General features: G+C 38.6%; 1 pseudogene; it reads left to right on the top strand.

The window, feature by feature from the left end:
- Window positions 1–2,514: 2,514 nt before the first annotated feature.
- On the top strand, window positions 2,515–4,170 carry LOC147004661 (D-3-phosphoglycerate dehydrogenase pseudogene; annotated as a pseudogene).
- Window positions 4,171–6,943: the final 2,773 nt, after the last annotated feature.

The following is a 6,943-nucleotide window of genomic DNA, read 5'->3' as shown; positions in this document are numbered from 1 at the left end:
GCATCAATCATATTCTGCCCTTTATCCAACACTTCTGAAACTTACTTCCTACCTCTCTACCCATAGAACTTTGTGTCCTGTTTTTGATTTTTTTTTAAAATTTATCTCCATCAAATCCACTTTCTGCTGTCCATATATTCTTGGATGTGTGTACTTGTACTGGAGCATGATTAATATACCAGGAGCTATACCTATATAACTTACCCTTTCCCAGCACCTATCAATTGTTAATAGATTCTAAGCTACAAGAACTTGGAAAACATTTCCCTGTTTGCAATTTGTTCTTGCTTGAACTTGTGCATGTCATGTGCATGCTATCATGTTCATTATGAAATCATAGTGTAGCTTTTCTGCTGTGTCTAGACAAAACTGTTTCCTTGTAGTCATCCACTTACTTTGGCTCCTATACATCTTTTTGTTCCCTTGTCTGCTGTGATCCTTGAGTCTTTAAAAATGGGGGATGTGATGCAGATATCTTATTTAAGACTGAGCATCTCAGTCTCTTACTCTTTGTATCTTGAAAAATTGTGGCTCTCTATGTTAATTTCAATTTTTTACAATTAGAAGGTTATCTGATTAAGGTTGAGAGACACACTGATGTGTGGGATAGAATGATGAGGAATTGATTTGATTTAATATTATGTCTATTCAGCTGAACATTTGTGTTAGGTTCTACACTAGAGCTTATGGCCTGTCTAGCCATAGGATTTTTTCCCCATAATAATGCCTGTAGTTTATAGTGTATTGCTGTAAATTTTTAGATGCTAATAGCAATGGTCATTGGCTATAATGTTTATGGAATCTGTGAGAACTTTCTGGCCAACAAGTTTAAAAGATGTAACTTATTCTTGACTCTTGACACTGGACTTTTTACTTATTAGCCTATGGTGTCAAGTGTCAACACTGTATTTTTGTTATAGGGTAACTGCATTTTAATTTTGTGTGTATGTGTATGTAATATATTAAAATATTCATTATATTTATAAAATGTATAATTATCATATAATTAATGAAATGTGGGGTGCTTGTTATATATTAATATGAACATACTATAATATCCCATATACATACATATATGCATCAACAGTAGTAGGGTTGCATGGGAGTCATGGTCATATTTTTATTGCAGCATTGCTGGTAGGTTGTCATAGTCAGTGTTCTATCACTTTGAAGAAAAAACATGACCAAGACAAATCTTAGAAAATAAAACATTTAATAGGTGACTTGCTTAGAGTTTCAGAGATTAGTCCATTATTATTGTGGTAGGGATCTTAACTGCACACAGGTAAATAAGAAGCTGGAGAAGTAGCTGAGAGTTTTACATCATAGTGCATAGGTGGAGAGAAGGAGAATGGAAATGGCATGGGATTAGAAATTTCAAAGTGACACACTTCCTTCATGCCCAAACCTCCCAATCATTCACATAAAGTTCCATGGTAGGGTAACTAAGCATTCAAATATGTGATACTATTGGGAGAGGCAAATTTATTCAAACAACCACACTGGGTTAAGATGAAATCCAAGAGTAGTTTTAATTTTTATTCCCCCACTGGCTATGATGTGCAACCAGTAGTCTCTCTCTCTCTGTCTCTCTCTGTCTCTCTGTCTCTCTGTCTCTCTGTCTCTCTGTCTCTGTCTCTCTCTCTCTCTCTGTCTCTCTCTCTCTCTCTGTCTCTCTCTCTCTCTCTCTCTCTCTCTCTTTCTCCCTTCTTTTCTCTCTCTTTCTCCCTTCCTCTGTCCCTAATTCCCCTTCTTGCCCTTCCTCACTCTCTCTTCCTCACTCTCTCTGGTATGCATCTGCTTGCTTTGTCTGTGTTGCCTCATTGAGAATAATTGCTTCCTGCTCCTCAATTTTTATCTGAATTTCACAATTTTACTTTTTAACAATGAATAATATTGTTATATAAATATCTTATATTTTTATTAGCCATTTCAGTAGTTCATGGCCATGTAGGCTATTTATATTTCCAGGGTATGTGTCCAAGGGCTATATAGCTAGATCATGTGGTAGACTTTTTTTTCTGTTTGAAGAATCTGCAATCTCCACAATGATTTTAAAAATATTAAGAGCAGCTTTTATTACCACTAGCATTATAGAATTACCTTTCCACGTACCTATTTCAGAACTTATTGTCACATCTTTATATTAGCCATTTTAAGTAGTGTTAGGTGAAATACCAAAGTAGCTTTAATTTATAATTCCCTGATGACTAAGGATGTATAAATAGGAACACTCACTTATGTGTAATATTCTAAACATATAACACAAACCAAATACCTTTTTGATTCTTATGCATTAGACTCTCCTACTTAATTTATAATGTTTATATATTTTCTTTTATGTCTGACAAATTCCTGAGCAATAATGTCATTTTGTTGTTGTTCTCGTTGTTCTTGCTTGTGCTAATTTTTAAATTAAAAAGCATGAGGAACTTTCCTAGCTTCTTCATGTTATAATGTGATATAATACTACAAATATTAAGTACTCAATGTTTGCCCAGTCACCCGAGCCAGCCCTGCCTGCAGTTTCCTGAACTAAGTGCTTCTGCCCACCCAGAGCAACTGATTCTAAGGCCTGACTCTAGCAATGGCCTTCGCAAATCTGCGCAAAGTACTCATCAGTGACAGCCTGGACCCCTGCTGCCGGAAGATCCTGCAAGATGGAGGGCTGCAGGTGGTGGAGAAGCAGAACTTGAGCAAGGAGGAGCTGATAGCTGAACTCCAGGACTGTGAAGGCCTTATTGTCCGTTCAGCTACTAAGGTCACTGCTGATGTCATCAATGCAGCAGAGAAGCTCCAGGTGGTAGGCAGGGCTGGCACAGGCGTGGACAGTGTGGATCTGGAGGCTGCCACGAGGAAGGGCATCCTAGTCATGAACACCCCCAACGGAAACAGCCTCAGTGCTGCGGAGCTCACCTGTGGGATGATCATGTGCCTGGCCAGGCAGATTCCCCAGGCAACGGCTTCGATGAAAGATGGCAAATGGGACTGGAAGAAGTTCATGGGGACAGAACTGAACGGGAAGACACTGGGAATTCTTGGCCTTGGCAGAATAGGAAGAGAAGTGGCTACCCGAATGCAGTCCTTTGGAATGAAGATTGTAGGCTATGACCCCATCATCTCCTGAAGTCGCGGCCTCCTTTGGTGTTCAGCAGCTGCCGCTGGAGGAGATCTGTCCTCTCTGTGACTTCATAACTGTCCATACCCCACTCCTGCCCTTCACCACAGGCTTGCTGAATGACAGCACCTTTGCTCAGTGCAAGAAAGGCGTGTGAGTGGTGAACTGTGCTCGAGGAGGCATTGTGGATGAAGGTGCCCTGCTGCGTGCCCTGCAGTCTGGTCAGTGTGCTAGGGCTGCACTGGATGTGTTTACAGAAGAGCCACCACGGGACCGGGCCTTAGTGGACCACGAGAATGTCATCAGCTGTCCCCACCTGGGTGCCAGCACCAAGGAAGCCCAGAGCCGCTGTGGGGAGGAAATCGCAGTCCAGTTTGTGGACATGGTGAAGGGGAAATCTCTAACAGGCGTCGTGAACGCCCAGGCCCTCACCAGTGCCTTCTCTCCACACACCAAGCCTTGGATTGGTCTGGCAGAAGCATTGGGCACGCTGATGCAAGCCTGGGCTGGCTCTCCTAAAGGGACCATCCAGGTGGTTACACAAGGAACATCTCTGAAGAATGCTGGGACCTGCCTGAGCCCTGCAGTCATTGTCGGCCTTCTGAGAGAAGCATCTAAGCAGGTGAACTTGGTAAACGCTAAGCTACTGGTGAAAGAGGCTGGCCTCAATGTCACCACCTCCCACAACCCTGGGGTTCCAGGGGAGCAGGGCAGCGGGGACTGTGGCCCTGGCAGGTGCCCCCTACCAAGCTGTGGGCTTGGTCCAGGGCACCACACCAATGCTGCAGATGCTCAACGGAGCTGTCTTCAGACCAGAGGTGCCACTACGCAGGGGCCAACCCCTGCTCATATTCCAGGCTCAGCCCTTCAACCCTGCGATGCTGCCCACTATGATCGGCCTCCTGGCAGAGGCGGGTGTACAGCTGCTGTCCTACCAAACCTCCATGGTGTCTGACGGAGAGCCCTGGCACGTCATGGGCCTGTCCTCCCTGCTGCCCAGTCTGGAAACATGGAAGCAACATGTATTGGAGGCTTTCCAGTTCTGCTTCTGACCCTGGGGCTCAGCACACTCAGCCCCACAGGCTCTTCTGAAGAAACCCACTCACTGTGACCTATATAGATAGGGAGAGGGGATCGCAGAACCAGGGCATCTGCCTGAACTAATACCTAGTAAAGAATTCTTAACTCCAAAAAAAAAAAGAAAAGTACTCAATGTTTAAATATAATATCAGGCAGTACCAGTCAAAGTGTGCAGATTGTGGACTTTATTTTTCACTGGTTCACAATTAAGCTCATGTATGAAGACTCGATCGTCAAAGCACTTTGACAGAACAATTTTATGCTTGTAGAATCTAACAATAGCTTAAGGATGAGCTTGAAGTTTGTTTCTTCTTTACATAGCATGAACATTGTTCTATTAAAACTATCCATCTGTGAGAAATGCATTGATATGTTAAAAAGTGAATGAACAGTTTAAAACATGATAATCTTTTCTGTACAAAGAGAACAGTGCTGCTACATAACACTTTGCTAACACCTAGAATATGCTTATCATTCACTGTTCTTCCTGAACTCTTATCTAACATGATATTTATGGATGGATGTATTACAACAAATTATGGGTAATGCACAGTTGCACTCTCTATAATCTTCTTTTCTTTAGTTGATATTGACTTTCATTGTGTCCTTTGTAAAATTTCATTTTTTTTCTCAAAATACTTATGGTATGTACAGAAATTATAAGTGCTTCAAAAAACATTTTTTCAGTACTTGGAGCCATATGTTACAATGCTAGTAATGCTGTTAGATTGTACTGGTTACAAAATATATTGCTTTTAACTTTATTATTTTAATGTGTATACTTATATTTTCTCAATAATAAGGATATTAAGGCAAGCATATCATTAATGAAGATACAAATTACATCATGACAGTTCTAATTTCCATGATTTTGTCTTATTCCTTAGCATAGCTGTTAAAGGGCATGTTCATCAGAGTGAGGTTACATGTCTTACATGGTTTCAAGCTTAAGGTTCATAAGAAAGTTGGTAAACAGGAAGGTGATGTATAGAGTCATGGTCTAACACATTCAAAATATAAACAAAGGATGTTTGTCTTCTTATAGTTTTCAGTGGTGCTTATATGCAATAGTCAATACACAGAAGATCAAAATAAAAGTCAAGCACAAAACTTTAGAGGTTAAGCCCATACAAATATCTTTAGTATCTTCTTCCAAAGTCTTCAGAAACACATCTCTACTTGTAGGAACTGTGAAGTGTTTGTGGACTTCAGAAAGTTTAATATCTAAGCTTCTTGAAATATCAGAGGTCTAGCATCTAATAAGTAATATAACTTAGATTTTTATGTTATTATACATGTGCCTAATATTTATCACTAGACCCTGTTCTTCTCTTGTTTGACATAAATAGTCTCACAGAATACCAACATGAGAATAAGTTACTGTGAGATAATTTGAATATGACACATAAACAAGGTCACTGTGCCACCTTCAAAATGTCAAATATATCCTTTTCCCTGTTAATAGGAGTATTTATTTTGCAGTTGTATATTACATCTTAATACATCTTTAGCCTGAAATCCTTAAAAATTAGAGGATCAATATTCAAGGTTGTCCACTGACCTCTAGACATATGCATGATAACCATAGATCCATTATATATATATATATATATATATATATATATATATATATATATATATTTGTGTGTGTGTGATAGAGTTTTAAAAATACAAATATAACAGTATTGATATGTAGACTCTATACACAGATTATCATACTGTAGCACATATATACTTGTAAATAATTTTTTGAACAAGAAACCAGAAAGGCATCATCAACTCAAAAATATATTCAGCTTGCAAAAATTTACTTTAAGATATTTGAGTATACTAATGTACAAAAAAAAAAAAAACAAAAACATGTGAATAGGTGTGAATAGGATTTCTTTTAAAAGAAAGAATACATGGGAGCCAAGAAAGACAGAAAGGGAATGAGAACAAGTTCTATGGCTCTATATACTGTTTTTGTTTTCCTTTGTAAGAATGATAATTCTCTTAGATCACAGATCAACTATTTTAACATCTCCAATTACAAATATATTAGATGCTTGGTGATGGTATTAGTCAGTGTTTTGTTACTGTTACAGTTACCAGAAAGTTAAACTCATACCAGTAAATAATTATTTGGGTTCATGGGTTTATAGTCTATGAACAGAAGGGTATATTATTTCTGTAATGAATTACAATAACAATAGTAATAATAACAACATGAAGTTGCTATACCATTAAAAGATTCACCCTTGGTTTTCCTCGGACTATATCTGACCTTCCACATTTCAATGTGTCCCAATAATTTTTCAATGTTTGGATAGTTCAGTGGATTAAAGTATTGATTTTCCCTAAATTTCTTGTTCTAAGCATTTAGATTGGATCATAGGCCTTTATAATCTTCTAGGTACTTATCAATCCAGTCAAATTGATGATCATGAGAAACCAACATTTCCTCTATGACTTGATAACTCTTTTCTGAGAAGTCATTATTAATCAAGCAAAAATTTCATTTAGAAAAAAAATCATTCAGGAATAATTGCTATATGTGGCATACCATTTGGGGAACTGTCAGTCTTGGAGACCCCAGAAGGTCCTTATTGCCATGATTTTTTCTATTGGGCCTTCATTGTTCCCTGTATAACAATTCAGAGACTTTATTTATGAATGAATGCCTAAGCCATAAGCTTTGGCTTCTGTCCTGACTAACTTGTAACATATATCTGTACATTCTAGTTTTTCTGCCATATGATTGGT

The sequence above is a fragment of the Mus caroli genome, unplaced genomic scaffold (genome assembly GCF_978045245.1).
Source record: "Mus caroli unplaced genomic scaffold, Mus_caroli_1 scaffold_5, whole genome shotgun sequence".
NCBI classification, from domain to species: domain Eukaryota; kingdom Metazoa; phylum Chordata; class Mammalia; order Rodentia; family Muridae; genus Mus; species Mus caroli.
This window is presented reverse-complemented; position numbering and strand designations above follow the sequence as displayed.